The sequence below is a fragment of the Hemicordylus capensis genome, chromosome 5 (assembly GCF_027244095.1).
Source record: "Hemicordylus capensis ecotype Gifberg chromosome 5, rHemCap1.1.pri, whole genome shotgun sequence".
Lineage (NCBI taxonomy): Eukaryota > Metazoa > Chordata > Lepidosauria > Squamata > Cordylidae > Hemicordylus > Hemicordylus capensis.
The window spans coordinates 13,197,418-13,218,915 of NC_069661.1; the positions used below are offsets into that span (position 1 = coordinate 13,197,418).

A 21,498-nucleotide genomic window follows, 5' to 3' on the forward strand; every position below is an offset into this window, starting at 1 on the left:
AGAATCACTGAGCTAGCCATTGGCATGGGGGGGGGGGAAATGCACAGGCCAGCCGGTTACCCCTCCGCCACAAGAATCACCAGACTAGCCAGGTTTGAGCCTCCAGATGCGCCCAATGTGTGGTGGTTGGGATCCTGCATTGTTTTGCGGCTGGCAGGAATAGCAGGGAGGAGGAGCGGTTTTTTCTGTTGACAAACTGCCTGAATCAAAACGCACTCGCTGTGCCAAAATGGATGAGGTTGGTTTCTTGCGCCCCTTGGTGGGGGGTGCTTTGCCTGGCTCAGTACAATGTTTGTTTTCTTCTCTGCCTTTTTGTACCATTCAGAATAATAAATTTAGTATTTCTCTATGTAAACCACTTTGGAAACTTTTCTTGAAAAGCAGTATATAAATATTTGTTGTTGGGGGGGGCACGGAGAAGGCTTCCACTGCTCTGGAAGGGGTCACAGCGGGGAGGCCGATCTAGTCTGTGGTTTTTTGTGGGGGGGGGCTTTCCACGCCAGGCTTCTGCCCCTATTGGTTTCGTGGCTTCTGAGAGGTTTCATGCCTTCCGAGAGGGAGCCAAGCAGCAAATTGCCAGCCTGAGATTGCTCCATGTGGAGCAAAGTGGAGCAAATCAAAAGTGAAACTAAACACCAATTAGCTGAATGAGAAATAAAAAATGCAATTTGGGAATGTAACAGATAACTATAAACAGCTCCCTTCCGACCTTTGCACAATCTGGGGAGTAGGAAGAGATAGAAGGAAAATGCAAAGTCAAGAAATAAAAACTAGGCTGCAAAAATCTCAAACGCTCAAGAGCTCTTTCCAAGATCTGTGAACACAAGCAAGACAGGACCAGAACTGGGGCTATGGCATCTCCCGGCGACAGGATCACATGATCCAGGCCTGTCTCGAGCATGCTCAGTCCACAACCCATTCTGATGGGCTCCAGCACAGGCAGGAAAGGTAGGTGTGTGTGTGTGTGTGTGTGTGTGAGCACGCATGAGTTTGTGTCTGCACACGCGCTTCCTCTTCTTTTTGGTTACATCTGTCTGACTCAGGGAGGCAATGGACTGACACAACCAGGAGGAGAAGAGAGCAAACTACTCCCACTTCACTTGCTCCCTCCTCCTTTTGGTCATGTCAGTCCATTGCCTGCCTGAGCCAGCCAGACAACCAGGAGAAGGAAGCAAGTAAGGCAGGGGCAAGAAATGCTGCCCCTCCCATAGAGCATTGTTGGGAACAACTGGTGAATTCCCACCCACCCACTCCCCATGGAGCAGAAGGCAGTCTGGCTCCTAGAGCCAAAGGAAACATTTTGAGGCCTGAGATACACAATAGGGCATGAGAGAGAAACCACATCCCTGTTCTGCAAGGTAAAAGGTTCTTTCCAAGGTCATGTATTGCACCATGTTCTAAAGCTAGTATTGCCCTTCCTGGGCTGTGCCACTCCAAAATGCAAATGAGAGTTCATGTATTTCAATACTTCCCCATGTGGAAAACTCTTCACATTAGAAGATGATAAGTTTAACTCTCCTCTTCGATATATCAGTTTTCGTCATTAATGGCAGGGTTGTCTTTTTATATGTGAGAGAGCATTCAAATGTGATTCTCTACCAGCACTCTGAAGTGGTACAGCCCAGAGAGGACTGAGCCATATGCTATTTTTATGTGCTTGATTCAGTCCTCTCATATTCAAAGATCATTCCAGCTCAGTTTGATGTCTTTGGATTTTAATTTTAAAGCTTCCAATTAAATGCCTTTTGCTAATAAACTACTCTGAGAATATTTTGTTGGAAGTGGTACAGAAATATGTTTTTAAAATAAAATAATTATTGCTATAGCACCTATTCTGACATATTTGAAAGACATAATATCCTTTGAGGCTCTGAGCAACTATATTAAAATGTTAGTCTTGTTTAAAGGAGCAATTAAATAAATTACAGGGCATCCTAGCTGTAAATGTGGTTAAGTTCTACTAGCCATACAGACTGTATTTCCACATCATTAACCTATTCAGAGAGTCAGATCTATAGTCTGGAATACTAATATACAAGGAAGATCTGTTTGTAAAATGTATTTCTTCTGTAATTAATGGCCCCTCCTAGCAGATAACCTTCTCTTATTTGAAGAAGGTGGTTTTGTGAGGTCACAGGTTCTAGCCAATCAGCACTATTTGTTTTTAATAGGCTTAAAGTAAAGGTAAAGTGTGCCATGGAGTCAATTTTGACTCCTGGCGCCCACAGAGCTCTCTGGTTTTCTTTGGTAGAATACAGGAGGGGTTTACCATTGCCTCCTCTCACACAGTCTGAGATGATGCCTTTCAGCATCTTCCTATATCGATGCCTATATAGTACCAGCAGGGATTTGAACCGGCAACCTTCTGCTTGTTAGTCAAGCATTTCCCCGCTGCGCCACTTAAGGGCACTATATTGTGCCCCTAATATGATTATAACAGATATTCTTACCAAACAAGCGTTATCACAGACAGCAGGAACTAAAGCTATCAGTGGCTAGTGACTGATAGGTGTTACTCCAAGTAAATATCAAGTAAATATACATATAAAATATAAAGTAATCCAGGTGCAACTTTATATGTTTGCTATAGTAAACACCAGTGAATGATGGACGTATATATTCTGGGGAATATGTACCAAAGAGGTACAATTGGTCATGGGTCTCAAATGTGGGTCCCTTGGAGAGTATAATTCCCGTTCACATGTTTACATATAACTCTAGAATATAACGTGGCTGCCACAGATAAAGTGTAATGTCTGCCTACGGCTTATGCAAAATGAGCTTACTTCAATGTGGTTAACACAAAATTGCCGTTTCATATTCCTTTTGATCACAAACCTAGCAGAATCACAGAATGCAAGCAAGCCTTGGCTGCAAGGCATGGATTGCCACAATTTTAAATTTCAACTCACTCCTTCCATTATCTGCTACTCTCTTGAAGAGGCCCAAGAGAGTCTGAAAGACACACTTTCAGAACTGTTTGTGTGTCTGCTGGGACTGTCTGCTAAATATACAAAGTCTATTTTGTAAAGTAATTAAGGAACACACAGCATCAATATGCTGTTTTCTCTACAGCTATAAAAGCTTTTTCTTTTTTAAAAGCAGCCTGGATTTTCAACTCTGCTTTACAGAAGCACCTGCAGAACAGCCACGATTGTAGGAAACTTCCTACCCACGAGAGGAGGGAATTCCTGACATGCAAAGGATCCATCTGTGGTTCCCTGCTCAGACATTAACATTAATAAATAATAAATAAATAAAAACAAATGTCTATCAAGTCAGCACACTTCCACATGAGTAAAACACAGCTTATAATTTATATATCAAGGATTGGACTATTAGCAAGTTAAATTACTGCTACACTGGTATCATTTTAGAGCAAGTTATGAACAACTAAAACTGCTTATATTGAGTCAAACCATTGGTCCATTATTGGTTCAGTCTTCTTTGACAGAACTCACCCAGAAGTCTTTTCCAATATCTACTACCCAAGATCCTTTAATTGGAGGATACCTGGGAATTAATGTGGGGCGTTTTACACACAAAGCATGCTAGGGCTCCTCTTCAAATATAAGCCTTTAGCAACCCTGCTAATAACACACAGCAAATCAAACAATGTGAAACCTAAGCGAAAAAATCACATCTCACTGTCAGAGCCCTGTGTTTAGTCAACAACTGCACTTACCACAGGAAACTGCAAGCTTAGGTTTCTTACAGGCATATAACTTTACAGTCTCCAATTAAGCAAGTCTGTTGAATCACACTGTATAATTTGGCCAAGGATGAATTAACTGTACCTAATTCACCAAAAATCTCCAAAAAAAACCCCTACAAGTGAATGTTCAACAAAGCAACCGTTTTATGTTGCTTCTAGACTCAGCACCCCTTCTGTTTCACTTCCTTCTATTTTACATCAAATACTGCTTGAAGGCAGTTCAGAATGCTATTGCCAGACCATAGGAGCATAACAGGCCTCCTAAAATTGCACACTGAGCTAGAGTTTCTATGCAAATAAAATGCCTTGTGATTTGTCTAAACTTTAGTTCACCACATCTCTCACAACATGTACTACCACTTGAAAGCTGTCGCTTTTCCCTGCTTTCTGCGGCTTGTTGCTAGGTAAACACAGTTTTAAAACTTTGTCCTTTCCTCCTCTCAACTCCATTGGCAGAAGTTTTGTTAGTATGTACCCTTCAGTTATCATCATTAAAAAAAAAAATTAAACCTGTGTTAATATAATTGGGAAACACAATGACACGTATAATTGTGCAGAACCACCCCTCACCCCAATTAAAGAGAATAAAACCATTTGAAGAGCAAGCCTGCTTGTTACACGGTCATAGTCTGCCAGGCAGAATGGACAATGGCAACAGGGAAAAGGCAAATAAGGGCACACACCACACATACCAAATCACATTCTGAGTCTGCTTGGCACTTTAACACTAAGACGTCAATATCCTTCAGAAGTAGTAGAAGGGAAATTTAAGTCAACTAGAAATGGGAGGAGAAGGCTCAATCCCAAGGAACTGAGGTTCCTACTAAGCAAAGAACATATATAGTACTTCAAAGGACACAGGATCTTTTGTAGCACTCTTTGCCTGCATTCCAACAGTACCAACCCCAACCACCACTACCCTTCATCTCCTGCTTGTAGGCTGGCCAGAGGCATCTGGTGGGTCACTATGAGAAACAGGGTGCTGGGCTTTCGGCCTGACCCAGCAAGGCTCTTAAGTTCTTATGAGTTAACCCTTTCTTGCTGCACTGTAGTATGGACAGAAATCATGTTCCCGAAGCAGATATTAAGCCCAAGGGGGAAGCTTCTATTGGCACCAATGGAAACTTCCTTTGCAGGGCTAATAGCAGCTACAGTGGTGCAATTCTAATCACGACCACAGCACAAGAACGTTAAATTCCCCTACCATGTGTCACATTCCTAATACTGATCCCCACTCCACCCTGGTGCAGCTGCTATTTAACTAAAATATAAAGGGCCAACTTACATTTAATGTACAATGCAGAATGGCCTCCAAATTAGATTTCAGTTACTCCACTCACAAATTACATGACCACAGGAACACCAGATGAAAGCATTCAGCTGCTTCACATTCATCATGTAATTTCAATGCTTGATGGTCAGGTGGGAGAGGGAGAAACACACACCACAATTCAAGTTTCCTCGAAGCCACCATTTGAAAAGAACTATGTAGCTACTTCCTGGGCTGCAGTCACTTCTAACCTTCAAATGACATACAGTATGTTTTAACAGTGAAAGATTAACTATTTATCTCCACAACTTTGATAAGATATTTCTTCTATAGTTTAAAAAAAAAAAAAAGTGGTCAGTTGCCCACCTAGAACCACAGCCAACATATACCTTCTGCGCTGCAATGATGATGCAAGCTGGACAATTGTACTGCTAAGAAGCACTGCCAATGCTCACTACAGAATAGCGCAGTCGCCAATATAATTGTGGTGTGGTGTCTGCATCGTAGGGCATGGCCCAGCTTTGCACTTGCTCTGAGGGGGTGGAGTGGGAGTGAAGATTTCTTTGCAGCTGTGCCATCTTGTTTTATTATTAGTTATTAGAAACCATCTTTAAACTTAGGGAAAAAAGCCAATTTGGTTTCCATTCACATTGAAATGCTGCTGTGCCGAACACAGAGGTCTTGCCAAGATTTATCTTGAAGCGCTACCTGCAGATGTTACTTGGTGCTTCTCCACATGAATATTAGCAGGAACTGCATCTGCCTGCTACCCACTCTCCCTTCCAAAATTACGCTATCAGAACCATATTTTCCCTTTTGGCTGGCTGCCCAAAACAAAGGTTGAGGAGGGAGCATGTTTAAGCAGTCTACTCTGAACCCTTGGGGTAGATGTATATATTTGGCAACTCTGCATTCCAGTTCCAATCTATTCAGCTTCCAGATACAAAAAGGTTATTCTTTGAATTAACTTAAGCACCAATTATGGAAATGCAAAAACCAAAACAACACACACACTCCCTGTAGTTATATATTTCATATCACACACCCCTTCCTTGTCAATTTTCTTTGTTGACAACCCAGCTTTGCTATATTAGTTCTGTCTCAGATACTGGTGACATTCTTCTGAAAAATATAACTTTTCATAAAGGCCATTTAAACATAACCCAATACTAGGCATAAAGCAGAATACACAATACACTTTCATGCTCTCAAAGAGCAAAAAAAAAGGCAATTATCTCTGATGGTTAAATGTATAAGACTTTTACTCTATATGGACAAAGCTCTCACTAATTACTGAAAATGTTAAACATATTGTTTTATTAAACACTCTTATTCAGATAGTCAGCAAATGCCTGGGGTGCCTTAAAATGTATTTCACCTGTTGTATCAATTATTACACATCATGTTAACTTCAAACAAAAATAAATCAGGAAACATAAGAGAAAATATGAAATGAAATGTTCAAGTGAAAGGAAGACAATCTTAAAGCTATTCTCATTTAGATTACTTAAAACTTCTGAGAGGTTTAATACAATCAAAATATAAGAACACAGAAAAATACACTTCTGGTTGAATCTTTCACAATCTATATATGCAAGAACACACCTGTTTTCTTTATATATCCTGTGCTCATACAGTCCAACCTTCTGACTTCACATGCTCCATTCAATTAGCTAATTCCTGGTTTACTTTTGGCAAACCATAGTTTGGCGCTACATCCAAAATAGCAAACTATAGTTCGAGCTTGCCCTCCAAATAAAGATTGCAAATCCTCTTCAAATTGTGGTATGCAATCCTGGTTTGGAGGGCAAGCTCAAGCCATCCATAGCTTGCTGGTTTTAACAATGTCAAATCAGGAACTAACTAAGCAAAGCACACTGGGGAAGGAAGCAATGCATGAGCACAGGGCACATTCCAATAGCATCAAATCACAGATTGAAGTTACATGTGAAACAACCCAATGTATCTGGATAATATCTGCTTCCAAACCAGAAAGCAAAGAGCAACAGTGAAAAATGGATTATCAGCCTATGTTCATAAAATATATATTAAGTGTATTTCTGCCTGCTTTTCTACAAGTTAGAAGACATCAGAAAAGGCGGAACTGGAATTTCTGAGCAATTATCAAAATGCATTTGTTCAGATTTTATCTCAACCTTGTTCACTAACACCCTAGTCCAGCTGTAGGTAAAGGTAAAGTGTGCCGTCAAGTCAATTTCGGCTCCTGGCACCCACAGAGCCCTGTGGTTGTCTTTGATAGAATACAGGAGGGGGTTACCACTGCCATTTCCCACACAGTATGAGATGATGCCTTTCAGCATCTTCCTATATCACTGCTGCCTGATATAGGTGAAAACATACCAGCGGAGATTCGAACCGGCAACCTTCTGCTTGCTAGTCAAGCATTTCCCCGCTGCACCATTTAAGGTGATGTCTGTAGACTCACTCTTTAAAAGATATTTACATATGACCAACTTTTCCAGAATGTGGATACTCATTGGAAGCCACACACTGGATAAGCATCAGAATATGCCTCAGTTTACAACCATGACACACAGGCTGAAGCCACCTTACACACTTCCGTCTCAGCTATTTGAAGTGCTTGATTTTTAATAACCAGAGGAAAATTTTGAAATGATAGCCTGTTGTAAGCAAATCTTGAATCTATTAACTTTTTGTTCTAAACTAAAAAGCACAAATGCTTTAAATCTTTCTTCACAGAGTAACCAATTCAACTCCTGTATCATTTTGGTTGCCCTGTGCTGTAACTTACCAAATTATATTTAGACACCAGGAAGCCTCCTTTAATAAAGTGGATGCTTTAATCTGCTCATGTTTTCCTAAGTTTCCTTTTAAAATATCCGCAAACTTCCTTCTCTATCCTATCCTCTTTACTAGTTCATCCAAACTCCAAAATCTGCTTTCAAGTAGAGCATCTATGTTCCTATCTCAGTTATATTTTTTATTCACATTCTCACTCAATTTTTTATGAACTTGCCTGGTACCCACTTCTTGATTTGCTATTCAGATCCTAACCTCCAGTGCTGCTAGCGTTAATTTGGTTTCAAACATTTTCTTTTATGCCAGAGAGTAAAATAAGTAATGAGTTGCCACTCTGACAACATGGAGATATTAATTTATTCACAACAAGGTCTCTGCTTATTCTACTGAACAGCTTCCACACATCAGAAGACTTAACTCAGAAAATCAGCAGAACATGCAAATGTTGCAGCAGTTGCTGGGAACCATTCAGCAATGTTTGAATATGCTAAACAAACGACTCAAAGGAAGGTTAAGCTCTAAATCTTTCTGCCTTTTGTGAAGGGTCTCCTTTGGCAAGCACAATCTGGTTTTAGGAATCCAACTGATTACTGCCTTTTTTGTGTATGCGCACTATTCGCTATTACAGGAGCACATTCCAATACAGTTATAACTATCAGACCAAACACGGACCAGATGTATGTGACCCTGTTCACCTAATTAAAACACACACACACACACCCCGCCCCCACAAAAGTATATATGTAGGTGCTGACAAAAACTGAAGTGCTTCAGGAACACACACATTATTCAGCACCTTAAGGGACACAAGGTATCTTCCCTATTCAATGGAACATGCTACTTTGAATAGTCTGATTTTACCATTCAGTTAAGCATAAACAAGAAAACATAAATACTGAAGGAAGGAGCTTGGAAGAAATTTCAATACAAGGATACAATCCTACAGGAAAGGACTGTAAAGAGGAAGGAGACAAGACAGTCAGGAAGAAATAAATAATTGCAAAACTAACGAATGGGAAGAGTTACCGATGAAGATTTCTAAATGCACATTCAAATACAAGACAAGAGGATGTTATCTCAAAGCTGCAGCAACATAGAAATTAAGGAAATACAACAGACAGTCCATTACACCTTACAACATTGATGGGTTTTTTTAAAGATACATGAAGTATGAGATCATGAAATCCAATCCTGACTTTAAAAACAAAGCCCTCAACTTTCTACTAAAGGATGTTGCTTTAGCAGTTTGAGTAGTTCCTTGTTTAAATTCATTTGATCTCATGGTTGTAAATGGAACAGTTAAGAGTTATAATAAGGGTAGGATATGTAGACAATCTTGAATGTTTTCACCTGTAGTTCAGACAATTTTTTCACTGTTGTTAAATTCCAGAATTCACAGAGAGCACGGTGTCTCTAGAACAGAGACAGTAGTCTTTTGATAACGTCAAGTTCAAAAAGATGCACCAAAGAGCAATAAAATAATTAAGAGGAGCAAGCTACAACACAGGATCTTTTGAGACAGCACCACTTTTCCCCCTTAGTGCTATATTTGAGCTAGCCCTGGTCCACGGTTAATCCTCTCTAATAAAACGCTTGGTGTCCGTCCGTGGACGGACACCAAGCGTGTATTCGTGCCTGCCTGTTCTGGGCATGTGCGCAACGCATGCCCAGAACAGAGCAAGGGAGGCACAAACAGCAGGACCCGGCGACCATCTTGGGCGGCCAGAAACGGCCGCCCCGAAGAAGCCGGGAATGCGGGGGAGGGGGAGACTGGCCGAGGCGGCGGCGGAGTCATGGCCGAAGCCTGGCAATTTATTTTTATTTTTTTAGGTGGGGGAATGATACAAGAAGATCAATAGCTGACGTAACACCCCACTGCTGCAGACTTCTAAGGGTGTCACTTTTTGCACTGAAAGATCTTTACCTTTGTCATGTCCACAAATTGAGGTACTACCTAATAAAGATATTTGGACCAGCCAAAATATCACACAATAGTAAGCAGCTTTCGGGTTCTACAAAACTCTTATTTGGCTAGATATTAAATAAAATACAGGAGGGGGTAGAGACAAAGGTGGGAATGATAGAAACACCCCACAAATATGCAGTTTTAAACAGTCTAGAGCACAGGAGATTTTGTGCCGATATCTCTATTATGCCAACTTAATCTCTCCCCTCCCAGTTCTGCTTAATACCCAAGCCTGGAAAATTCTGAAGCTTTCTCACTATTTTGTGACATTTTATTAAAGCTTTACTGTGGCTTTTGATTCTTCCCCCAATAGATCAACAAAACTAACTACTTTTGTGTAATTTTAACTGGTTAATAATGTTCTAGGCCTTCGCTGTTAAAGATTCTCCATTGTTCCCTTAAAGGTCTAAGCTTCTAGTACTGGCATGTTGTATACATTTCCCCATCCTTTTTTATACCAGTCAAAACTTTTATGAAGGTGAAGGCATTATAGTACTGTATGTTTAAACACACACACTCCTCCCAACCCAGGATATCTAAGAGATGTTGGCAACCGAGTTACACTGTGAATATATTACAGCATGTGGAGTGTATCTGGGAGGCTAAGTGTGAAAGAATACTATGTCACCCAGTCCCATTCAAGTAGTACTACAATAAATATAGAACTATATCCAAGGGTGGCCCAAGGAGCTCCATGCTCCTGGTGGGGACTAATCCCATTCAGAACCAATGCTTGCAAACTCTGAAAGTACGAGGGGGGGGGGAGGCTGCCAGCAGCCTCCTCTTCTCTTCTTGTGTTTCTTGCATGATTAGGATGATACGAAGATGAAATGCACATTTTCCACAATTCACCAGCTTTTTTCGAGACCTCGTTAATGCACAAATATGTTATTGTTTTTTTCACTTTAAATTTTTATTGATTTTAACAGTATCTTAACATTCACATCACATTACACAAAATGTTGACTTCCCGCTCACACCTCCTCACGAATCCCCAACTATAGAATTAACCCTTGCTATAAGAATAATTCAAAACATATATCTTAAACCTTACAAACTCGATTTTAATCCACTCAACCTGCTAATATTACTAAATTTCAAACCCTGCTGAAAAATCAATATTAGGAAAATAGTTCTTTAAGTATAATAAGAATGGTTTCCAATCGTCTTTAAAGCATTCCAAATTTTGGTCTCTTATCAGTACTGTAAGTTTTGCCATCTCCACATATTCCAAAATTTTTATCAGTCAATCTTCTTTTGAGGGGAGTTCATTGCTCTTCCATTTCTGCGCATATATTATTCTGGCCGCGGTGGTAGCGTACATAAAGAATGTTAAATTTGTTGTAGAAAACACTCCTTGTGTAATTCCCAGCAGGAAAGATTCTGGCTTCTTGGGAAATGTCATTTTAAAAATTTTCTTTAATAGCAATAGCAATAGCACTTACATTTATATACCGCTCTATAGCCGAAGCTCTCTAAGCGGTTTACAATGATTTAGCATATTGCCCCCAACATTCTGGGTACTCATTTTACCGACCTCGGAAGGATGGAAGGCTGAGTCAACCTTGAGCCCCTGGTCAGGATCGAACTTGTAACCTTCTGGTTACAGGGCGGCAGTTTTTTTACCACTGCGCCACCAGGGGCTCATTAAATCATTATATATCATGTCCCAAAAGGCCTTAGCTTTCCTACAAGACCACCACATATGAAAAAAAGTTCCTTCAGAGTGTCCACATTTCCAACATTTGTTTGGGACATTTTTATACATTAATGCCAGTTTTTTAGGTGTCAAATACCACCTATACATCATTTTATAATAATTTTCTTTTAAAACATAACATGCAGTGAACTCTAAATCAGTTTTCCATAATTTTTCCCAGGCTGCCATTTCTATATTATGCCCCACATCTTGAGCCCATTTTACCATAGTCATTTTAACCACTTCATCTCTTGTCTCCTCCAAAAACAAGAGCTTATACATTTTGGAAACTAATTTTTCATCATTTTCACACAGCTCCTTCTCAAATCTCAACATCTGATCCTCAAATCCAACTTTAAGATCCTTCTTATAAACTTCATTTAACTGATGGTACTGAAATCAATTACTAACCAAATTTTGTACTTCAATTAAACTTTTTAACTTACAGCCCTTTTCTTGAAAACATAACAAATCCCTATAGGTACCCCATTGCGATTGCATATTTATCTCTTTACGTACTAGAGCTTCAATCTGAGATAACCATAACGGAGTTTTAGGTTCCAACCATTTTTTATATGCACAAATATAAGTTAAAAACAAGTGTTCAAGTTAGCAGATGTTACGATGTAAAACGTCAGCTTCAGTGCTATACAAAATTGGCTGAGTTGTGGTCTTAAATACAACTCAATGTCATGATTCAGCAAAAACATATTTAACATATATATTTAACATATTTGTCCATTAAAGAGGTCTCGAAAAAACACTCTTGCAAGATTTGCAAAGAATGTGAGGAGAGATGCTTCTTGCAAAGTTTGCAAGGGTCAGATTGGTCCCATAGCGCTGCTCCAATGGCAATGGTGGGGGGGGCATCTTACTCCTCTGCCAACTCCCCAATAAGAGAGCAGAGCTGGTCTTGTGGGTAGCAAGCATGAACTGTCCCCTTTGCTAAGCAGGGTCTGCCCTCTCTGAAACCAACAGCTCTAAATAGAAAGTAATTTGATTTTGAGTACGAGAGAGAGGAGGGTGTGTGCAAGCCCATGACTCACTCATGTAATAATGCCAAGCCACGATTATGTAATTAACACCAAGCCAGTGTTATATCTGAGCTGCTTCAATGTCACACAGTTCCGCACTAGAGCTACAGAACTTTCTTCATCTCTTAAAGGCAAGTTCAATTAATGAGCATATGGTCATTACAAGCTAATCACAAACTGCTCCCACAAATATTTTTAAGGGAATGTGCCACTTTTTTCCAGTAACCACCAGCTAAGAACTGTCTCTTTACTCACACATTTATCCTCTCCACAGAGGACAATTCTCTGAACAGCTGCAAATATGTTCTTTTATAGAAGTCCTTCTTCCATTATCCCAGCTGCACCATGAAACATATGCTAACGAAACACTAGCCAGTTTCACTCTGGTGCTGCAAAAGGCGCAGATGCAGAGAAAGCTGTGTTGGTTTGGTGTGTGCACACTTTACATCCTAACAAGAATTCCTGGCTCTTAGACCTTAATAGCTGGGATATTTGACATGCATCAAAAATTTTGATCCAAGTCGAATATCCCAGCTAACTTGGCAAAGAGGCACCTTTTAACATGGTGATTCTCTTTATTTAGCAGGGGGAGAGTAACTGGCCCTATCCACCCCCAGCACAGTACCGTGACTGTTGCTGTGTCTATCTTATGTCTCTTTTTAGATTGTGAGCCCTTTGGGGACAGTGATCCATCTTATTTATTATTTCTCTGTGTAAACCGCTCTGAGCCATTTTTAGAAGGGCGGTATAGAAATTGAATAAATGAATGTATAGAAATTGAATGAATGAATGAATTAATTAATTAATGAACAAGCAAGCACAAAATAAATAAAATAGATGACAAAGTGTTAGTGATTACCTTTAAAACCCTAATGGCTTAGGTCCGGGTTACCTGAGAGAGCACCTTTCTCTACAAGATCTCCACCGCTCATTAAGATCATCAGGAGGAGTCCATCTTTGGGTGTCACCAGTTCATCAGGCCTTCTCAATTGTTACCCCTAGATTGTGGAACGCGCTCACTGTAGATATAAGAGGATTATCTTCCTCAGAGGCCTTCAAGAGAGCCTTAAATACCTATCTTTTTAGCCTGGCTTTTAATGATATCAATTGAATTTTAATGAGTTTTAATCTGGTTTAAATGTTTTCTGATTTTAATTGTTTTAATATGTGTGTGTTTTTTAATGTAAACCACCCTGAGCCACTTCAGGAAGGGTGGTATATAATTTGAATCAATCAATCAATCAATCAATCAATCAAATGTGTTTCTTCCTAGCTGAAAAATCAATCAGGGCATATGATGGAGCAGAGAAGAAAACACGCAGTAAGACAAAGTGACAGATTATTTTAATTTTGTATTTTAACTACATATAATTATCAATTTACTTGAGAACCTTTTATTAGGAAAGTACTGTTTAAACAACAGCACACTGGTTCATTTGTAAAACTCATAGCACGTTGGTACTTCCTGCTTTGTATTGCTGCAGAGTAAAGATGGCAAATGTTGAGAGTCTAGAAATTTTCTGACTTTCTAGGAGCCATACATCCACAGCCTACACTAAGGAGCAAGTCTATTCTCCAGCATATGCAAATTTCATAAGAAAATGAGGACAGCCTTAGTAGATCCGAAGATAAATCCATTAAGCGCAGCACTGTCTCCAGCAGTGACTAGCCAGTGGCCACATGCTTAACTTGCAAGCTGCTGAGATGCATGATGGTAACCAAAGCCTTGTCTGTCACCAGTATTTTGTATAGACACACACACAATGTCTGAAGTCAGAGCTCCTTTCTTGGCTATCACAGATAACAGCCGCCACTAAAAAGAACCATTTTTAAAGTTACCTAATCTAATTGCTATCAACACATGCTATAGCAATGAATACCGTAACAGTTTGAATGAAAAGCTTTAAACTGGATGCTGCCAAGTTTACCAATCGGCCATCTAATTCAGTACTGGCAGTCACAATGGTGGTGGTTGGCCTCAAACTCAGCCCTTCAGCACCATCCTCAACTCTGAATGCTAAACAAGAATCCCCTTTAACCCAGACCTAAAACCACAGTTTAGTGTTCTATCCAGATTCTAGTTAACTGGGACCTCTAGTTAGTGTTAACTATGGTTAAAGGAGAGGAGGAATTTGATCCCAAGAAGAGAGGAAGTGGGAGGAGGAAGCATGCATTCCTGATCTCTTAACCCACAGTTAAGAAGGAGCCAACATCATATCTGCACAAACTCTATATGTGACTCACCAACAGTACAACAGGATGAAAATAATTTGAAAGGACATCAGTACTGCATGAACTGCAATAATATTAACCATACTGAAGTTAAAGAATGGAGGGTGGGGAATGGAGGATTTCTATTTCAGTTGTAGTGCTTTATTAGTCTCTATGGTTTCTGACAGCTTTCAAGAAGAGGAACACACAAAAAGTGACTTTGTCAGCCTAGGGCAAATCCTTAAACTTCTAAAGCAGTAGTTAAGCACAGGAGCAGAATGTTAAGAATAGATGTTGAAACAAGCTTCAAATCAGATTAAGCCTGTGAGCAGTGATCTCTAATTATAACATACTTAGTTCTTAAAGCTACTGTGCAGGAATGATGCTGAAACTTAATTATTCTGAAGCACAGTAACAAAATTAATTTATCAAAAGTGTCTAAACACAGTTCTTAGAGGACCCAGACAGCTTTTTGATGGACTGGGAAAGTTCTACCATCCCAAGCTGTTTAGAAAGCTCTTTTAAGCTAGAAGCGACTGAGAAGAAAAAGTTTATCTCAATCCACAAACCATGAATTTAAAGTTTGCAGTAGATGTGTGTATTCTGTGTCTGTCTTTTTCATCATTTGTGTAACTCTTTTGATTATATATTATTAGTGCTTTACTGTCTGTTGGGCCACTTTAATGCTTTCTTAGTGCTTTACTGTCTGTTGGGATGTTTCGGTAAGACAGAAACAACCCAATACCATTTAATCAGCCTGGAGGATCTGTTAGGAAGTATATTTTGGAGTCACCGCTATTATTTAATTGTAGATTATACAGCTTTATAGCTTGTATCCTTATCACTGCTGTTAGATTATTTTGTTCAGTACTGGTAAATAAGATGAACAATTTCTATTATTGATATACATTTGAACAGATGTATATATTTATTAAAATGGGGTGTTTTTCCCTATGTATTAAACTCTTAATGAATGGTTTGATATACAGATGTTAATATTTTTGCTGTGTATTATTGTAATTTGTTGTGAGCTGCCTTGGGCACAATTTTGTGGAATACAGCATAAAAATAAATGTGACCTTACTGCCAAATACCAGGTAAGCAGATCATTACTGTATTTACCTGAATAGAAGAACAACCCAATTTAAGATCCCTTAAAAATAGAGATTAAATACAAATTTCACCTGTCTTTTCTCAAAATGAATAGGGTACTGTATTTAAAATGACTGCCCCCCAGTTCTGTCTCGAGCATGCTCAGTTCATCACCCTTCCTGAGGATCTCCTACTCAGGGGAAAAAACAGTCTTGGATTCAAGTAAATATATGTCATTATTCTGTTTTAAAAGCTGTGGCTGAGTGTTTCTAAAAGGTATCTGGAGGCATGATTTCAAGGTGTATCAAATTGATACACAGAGGTTCAAACACATTCAGGCAGATAGTTCAGGCAGAAATCACAAACCTCTACTTTTCCGATTAGCTTGAGAGAGAAACTTTTGGTACTATTTTTGGTCAAGGATTTCAGTAAGAAAAAGATGAGATGTAGGATTCCTCATGATTACCATCTATTAGAAAAATTAATGCAATGCTTGATCTGTAACCAGTTGTCATAACACAGTTGGTTAGAGATAAGCCAACATCTGAGTTTGCAAGAATCTCTCCACCAACACAGAAAAAACTTCAACACGTTCCATTGGAAAGTCAAGAAAGCAAGAAAATGAACAGGATCTACCACTCTCCAAATTAATCAAACAGAAGTATTTGCTAGGGTCCAGGTGCTGGAGCGTTAGGACAACTCTGGAAGCTGGGAAGCCTATTGATCAAGGTGGTATGGACACATGGTAAATTTCACATACTGACTCAAAATAGTTGGTAGCAACTCCAGTGAGAAATATTTCCTCAAAGAAAAAAATTAAGCAGCAGTGATTTGGAACTCTACTCATTCAGAATTAACAATTTTTTTTAATCCAAGGCTATCTGTATCAGTTCTCAATGACAAGCTAGAAGGGTTTTTTGTCTGATATTCAAGTATAGAAGCAGTACAGCGGGGGAAATAATTGTATTCAAAACAGAACTGGAGAGGGGCTAGCTGAATGATAAGAGCAAATACATTGCATGCAGAAGGTCCCAGGTTCAATCCCTGGCATCTGCAGATAGGGCTGGAAAGATTTCTCTGAAACCCTAGACAGCTGTTGCTGGTCCGTATAGACAATACTGATACCGATAAATCAATGGTCTGATAGCATAATGCAGCTTCATATGTAATTTATGTAACTATATTAGTGTCTAATATGTATCTGTCTTCTCTTCTTAAGGACGCATGATATGGGATAACGTTTGTAGACGGTTGTGAAAAAACGTGCCCCATTAGTTATGAAATGCAGCATAACTACACAGGCAACCATTGAAGAGCATCTCCATACAAGAAAAATATCACGTACAAAACAGTTCTTATTTTGAGCAGTCAGCAAACACATGAGTTCAACTTGATAAACAGACAACCCAAAGGTCAGGACTGGCCTACAAATTACTTTTAGCACATTACAATTTAAGTCAATTCTTATTTTAGATTGTTGATGCTGATATTTGTATGTTTCATTTTTGTGACCAATAAAATAAAGCCACAGAGGAGGATAAGAACAGCCTCCATACTATGGCTTCTCTGCGCCACCACTGTTGCATGACACATCATATTCTTCCACATCCTGTAGAGGCTTTATGGAATGATGATGCAATATCCAGTGCTACATGTTGTGGCAGTAAGTGCAAGATATCACATGGAGACTATTTCCAGTTTCCTCTACATGGCAGAACTAAGTTTTAGACAAGGATGTCAGTGTAGGAGTGTCTGAAAGTTGAAATTGCTGTGATAAATTGTGAAATTGCTTGATAAAATTGCTGATAAAACTGCTTGATACAAATAGTTAGCTATGTATCTTTTAAAAATTAAACACACATACCATAGTGAATTCAAAGAGCTTGTTGTGATTTTCACAACATTGCAAGGACTAGGAGCCAATGGCAGCTATGTGTAGCTCCCTGACTAATTGTTTTATTAGGCCTGTACAAAACTTCAGCTGAAGCCAAATACTCCACACAGCAGCCTTGGCACCATGTAGAGCCAACCACTCCCACCAAGCAGTGCTGTGCTGTTTCCAGTGCTGGTGGGGCTCCTTTAAAGGAAATGGAGCCCAGGCAAGCCCCAGTGCCATCTTGGTAGGAGTGCGCAGAGCACTGGGAAGTGTAGTCTTTTCCAGTGCTTTCCCCGTGGAACCCTACAATGAAAGCACTGGGGATTACTACACTTCCCAGCACTCCAAGCATGCCTTGCAAGATGGCACTTGGACTTTAGGCTCCTTTTTCATTTTTTAAAGGAGTCCCACCAGCCTTGGAAAAAGTACAGCATTGGATGGAGGTCAGAGTAGAAGAAAATGGCTCTTACGCTGAAGTTTTTTGTTTTGCCAAATTGGCCCTGCTTGAAAAACAGTGAAAATCACTTGGTTACACCATTCAAAAGGATTGGACAGGTAACAACAGATTTGAAACCAACTATAAAATACACACTGGCTTGCAAAATGGTGTATACGTGACACAGAGAAAGTCAGAGAAAGCACTCCCAAGGAGCACTAAAGGTAGTTTGAAAAGAGTCAGGTGTATTGATATACACAAACAAAGCAAATTAAGAGCAGACTCAAACAAGAAGTTTTTTTCCAGAACACGGCACTTTTGCAATCACACACACAAACTTGAATTGTTTGAAGGGTGTATAAAACACACTGACCTCTGTTCAGCAAACTGCAAAAAACTGGCAGCTGAACAAAAAACAATACATATCACACACTTTTCAGACAAACCAAGAGTGTCTATAGACCTCCTTTAAACAACCTTAAAGAAAGACATTACAAACAGCAAAAAAAATGAATGCATCTTAACTTTATTATTACAAGTGTTTCTTAAGGCTACTGCAGCTTTGTTTGAGACCTGAAAGAAGCTGTAGAGCCAAAGAAGATTTTAAAAATGTTATTCAGCATTTTAGTTTCCTTATATAAACCTGAATTCACAAACTTTCTGAATAAATGACACAGAAGCAAATGATGTTAATGTAACAATTACAGACAAATTTTACTTCAGTTGAAAAAGCCTTTTAAAATGTTTTAATTAAATGTAATGTAAGCAAATAAGCTTGGTTTTATAGGATTGTGAGCCATCATGCTCTTGCACAGGGACTTGTGTACTTGAAAGGCTATCTTCCCATTCGATAACAAAAGAGTAGGTTATAGAAAAGAGAGCTTAAGCAAAGTGGGTGGTGAAATTTCCCCCCATGAAGTTCTCTTTTGCAGGCAGTTTCAGTAATTCTACAAAGCAATGGTATATTGCCATATGGTACGCCTACCAGATCTGCCTTTAACATCTTCATGGGAATTGCAGACTATGCTTTCTGCAACTCTGCAGTACTCTGTCCTTAAAGAAACACTGCCAAACTGATGAATCTAAAGTCTGCATTTCCAGCTTCCAATGGAAGAGTCTCTACTGTCCAATTCTATGAGCATCAGCACAGCAGCTGAACTCCTGCCAGACACACTATTCTATCCCACCATCCAGAAGCAAAACATACATGCCATGGGCACCCGTTATCTGGGTGGAGCATTTTGCATGCCTGCTAAACAAACACCTCCCTTCTTAGAATTGTGAAGGCCTGAGAACAGGGGAGGGGGTTCCCCTTCTTTTCCCCATGTTTACTATCCAAGGTGGGCATGAACATAAACGCCCAAATCAACCACAAGATAAAAGTGCCTTGACATCTTCTCAGCTTGCAAAATAAAAAAACAATGTGAAAAATGAGTAGGTGACCTCAGCTCCCAAATCTATATTTGGTATGCAGTTTAAAATATCTCTATATATAATTCTCCTGGGTGTGCCTTAGAATGTGCATCCCAGCGCCCAGCTGATTGGCTGGGTGGCAGACGTGCCTGATTGGCTGAGGCGCACCTAGGAGGATTGGTCGACTTGGCGGCAGCGGGCCCAATGAGGAGGCAAGGCCCAGGAGGGGAGAAAGAAAGGAGGGGCAGAAGTGGCTGTGGGGAGGAAAGGCAGATGGGCCCGGAAGCAGATACTGGGGCAGAAGGTGGGGAAGAAGAGGTAACCGCTGGCCCCAAAGAGCGCACAGATGCTCTGTGCGGGGTCGGCTAATTAAGGAGAATTTTCCCCAGAGTGAAGCTGTCAGTTTAGAATGACTTTGGCAAGCAAAATGAACAGTTTATAGGAGTCAGAGAAGTTACTGTGAACTGTAATTAAGTAGAAAGTGGCATCAATTCACAACAGATCATTATTCCAGAATACCAGGATGAGAGAGCATCTTCTCTGTCTGTAGAAAATATATTTTGGTGGTGTTAAGCAAACCATCTACTTGGATATTTGAGGGTGTATTCCAGATACATTAAAACAGAGGAGGGGTCCCAGCAGGTTATAGAACTATGGAAGGGCACTAATAATGATGGGGGCACAGTTTGTGGCATACCAGTGATTCTTGGAAGCATAAGCACTGGCAGCTGCTCCATGCATTTGACAGTTCACACAAAGGTATGTCACTTTGGCAGAAAAATGGGTTTGCTCCTGTGCCTTTGCATTACATTATATGAGCTTTCTGGACCTGAGGAAGCAGGCACCAATCCATGTCAGATATTTTTACTAGTAAGAATATGAGTAGAGCCTTGTGAGGCATAGAATTTAGCAACTACTATGACTAAAAAGGCTGTTAGTTCAAATCCCCACCACTGTGCTTCCCAGACTGTGCCTAGTAAATACATTTGTAGTCACCTATATTGGGCAGCAGAGATATAGAGAGGTGCTGAAAGGCATCATCTCATACTGTGTGGGAGGAGGCACTGGTAAACCACTCCTGTATTCTACCAAGAAAATCACATGGAATGTGATCGCTAGGAGTCGACACCAACTCGACGGCACAATCTTTCCTTTAGGACTAAAGGAGATGAAGATTTGGTTTATCTCAACATCAAGAAGACATTCGTACAGGTCCTTGTGCATGCATGTACAAGCATGTTTTATAGGATCAGGACTAAAGTAGGGCTTCTATAATGAAGTGATGTGCCTTTATTGTTAAAGTCCCCCACACCCCCTTTCCCAGGAACACACTTTGTTTTACTTTGCAAGTCACTTAACCGGTTTATGTCAATTGTCATAATTACCTTTGCTCCACTCCTAGCAGGAGAGAGTTAAGATTATTTGGTTGTGCTTTTGGACTAGGAATCCAAACAACAGAACCAAGGGCCCTAAACATTATTGATGTGTCACTTAGAACTGTTTCTGCTTTTACAGCATACAACTGTTTCCACAGTATAAATATCTGTAGCAGTCTTAAACCTTTCCCGTATCTGGGAATACTATAAAAACATCAAACAGAAGTCAGTCAGTGCTAAAGCAATTAATGTTTAGTATTGTAGATGACAGAACAGGCATCAATCCCACAAGTTAAAATACTTTGCACTAATACAGGCCATAGTCTGTACTTTGTAAAGCCAAATACAGGCCATAAACATCAAAAAGTGTTTATCTTTGTATGGTTTTAATACAAGCTGATTCCAAGCATGCTTAATCAGAAGTTAAGTCTGCCTGAGTTCATTAAGACTTGTAGAGTAAGCATATACTGTATAGGATTGCAGCCTGTATTAAATTTCCATAAACATCTTATATTGTTTTCCAAAGTTTAACATTGGGGGGGGGGGGGCGGGGGAAAGAGAATATCTCCTTTCCCAGTTATACAGAAGGCTCCCCTTCCTTCCAGACTTGGACTTTCTTCCCCTCAGCA

General features: G+C 39.8%; 1 protein-coding gene and 1 long non-coding RNA gene across 3 annotated transcripts in view; one reads left to right on the forward strand and one right to left on the reverse strand.

Annotated features, from left to right (window-relative positions):
• MOB1B (MOB kinase activator 1B) overlaps nt 1-21,498 on the reverse strand; it is a 61,437-nt gene that overhangs the window by 37,661 nt on the left and 2,278 nt on the right. The window lies entirely within an intron of this gene.
• On the forward strand, nt 9,555-17,263 carry LOC128326082 (uncharacterized). The gene is made up of 3 exons (XR_008307840.1): nt 9,555-9,713; nt 13,739-13,786; nt 16,988-17,263. It is a non-coding gene; the product is annotated as an uncharacterized LOC128326082 (long non-coding RNA).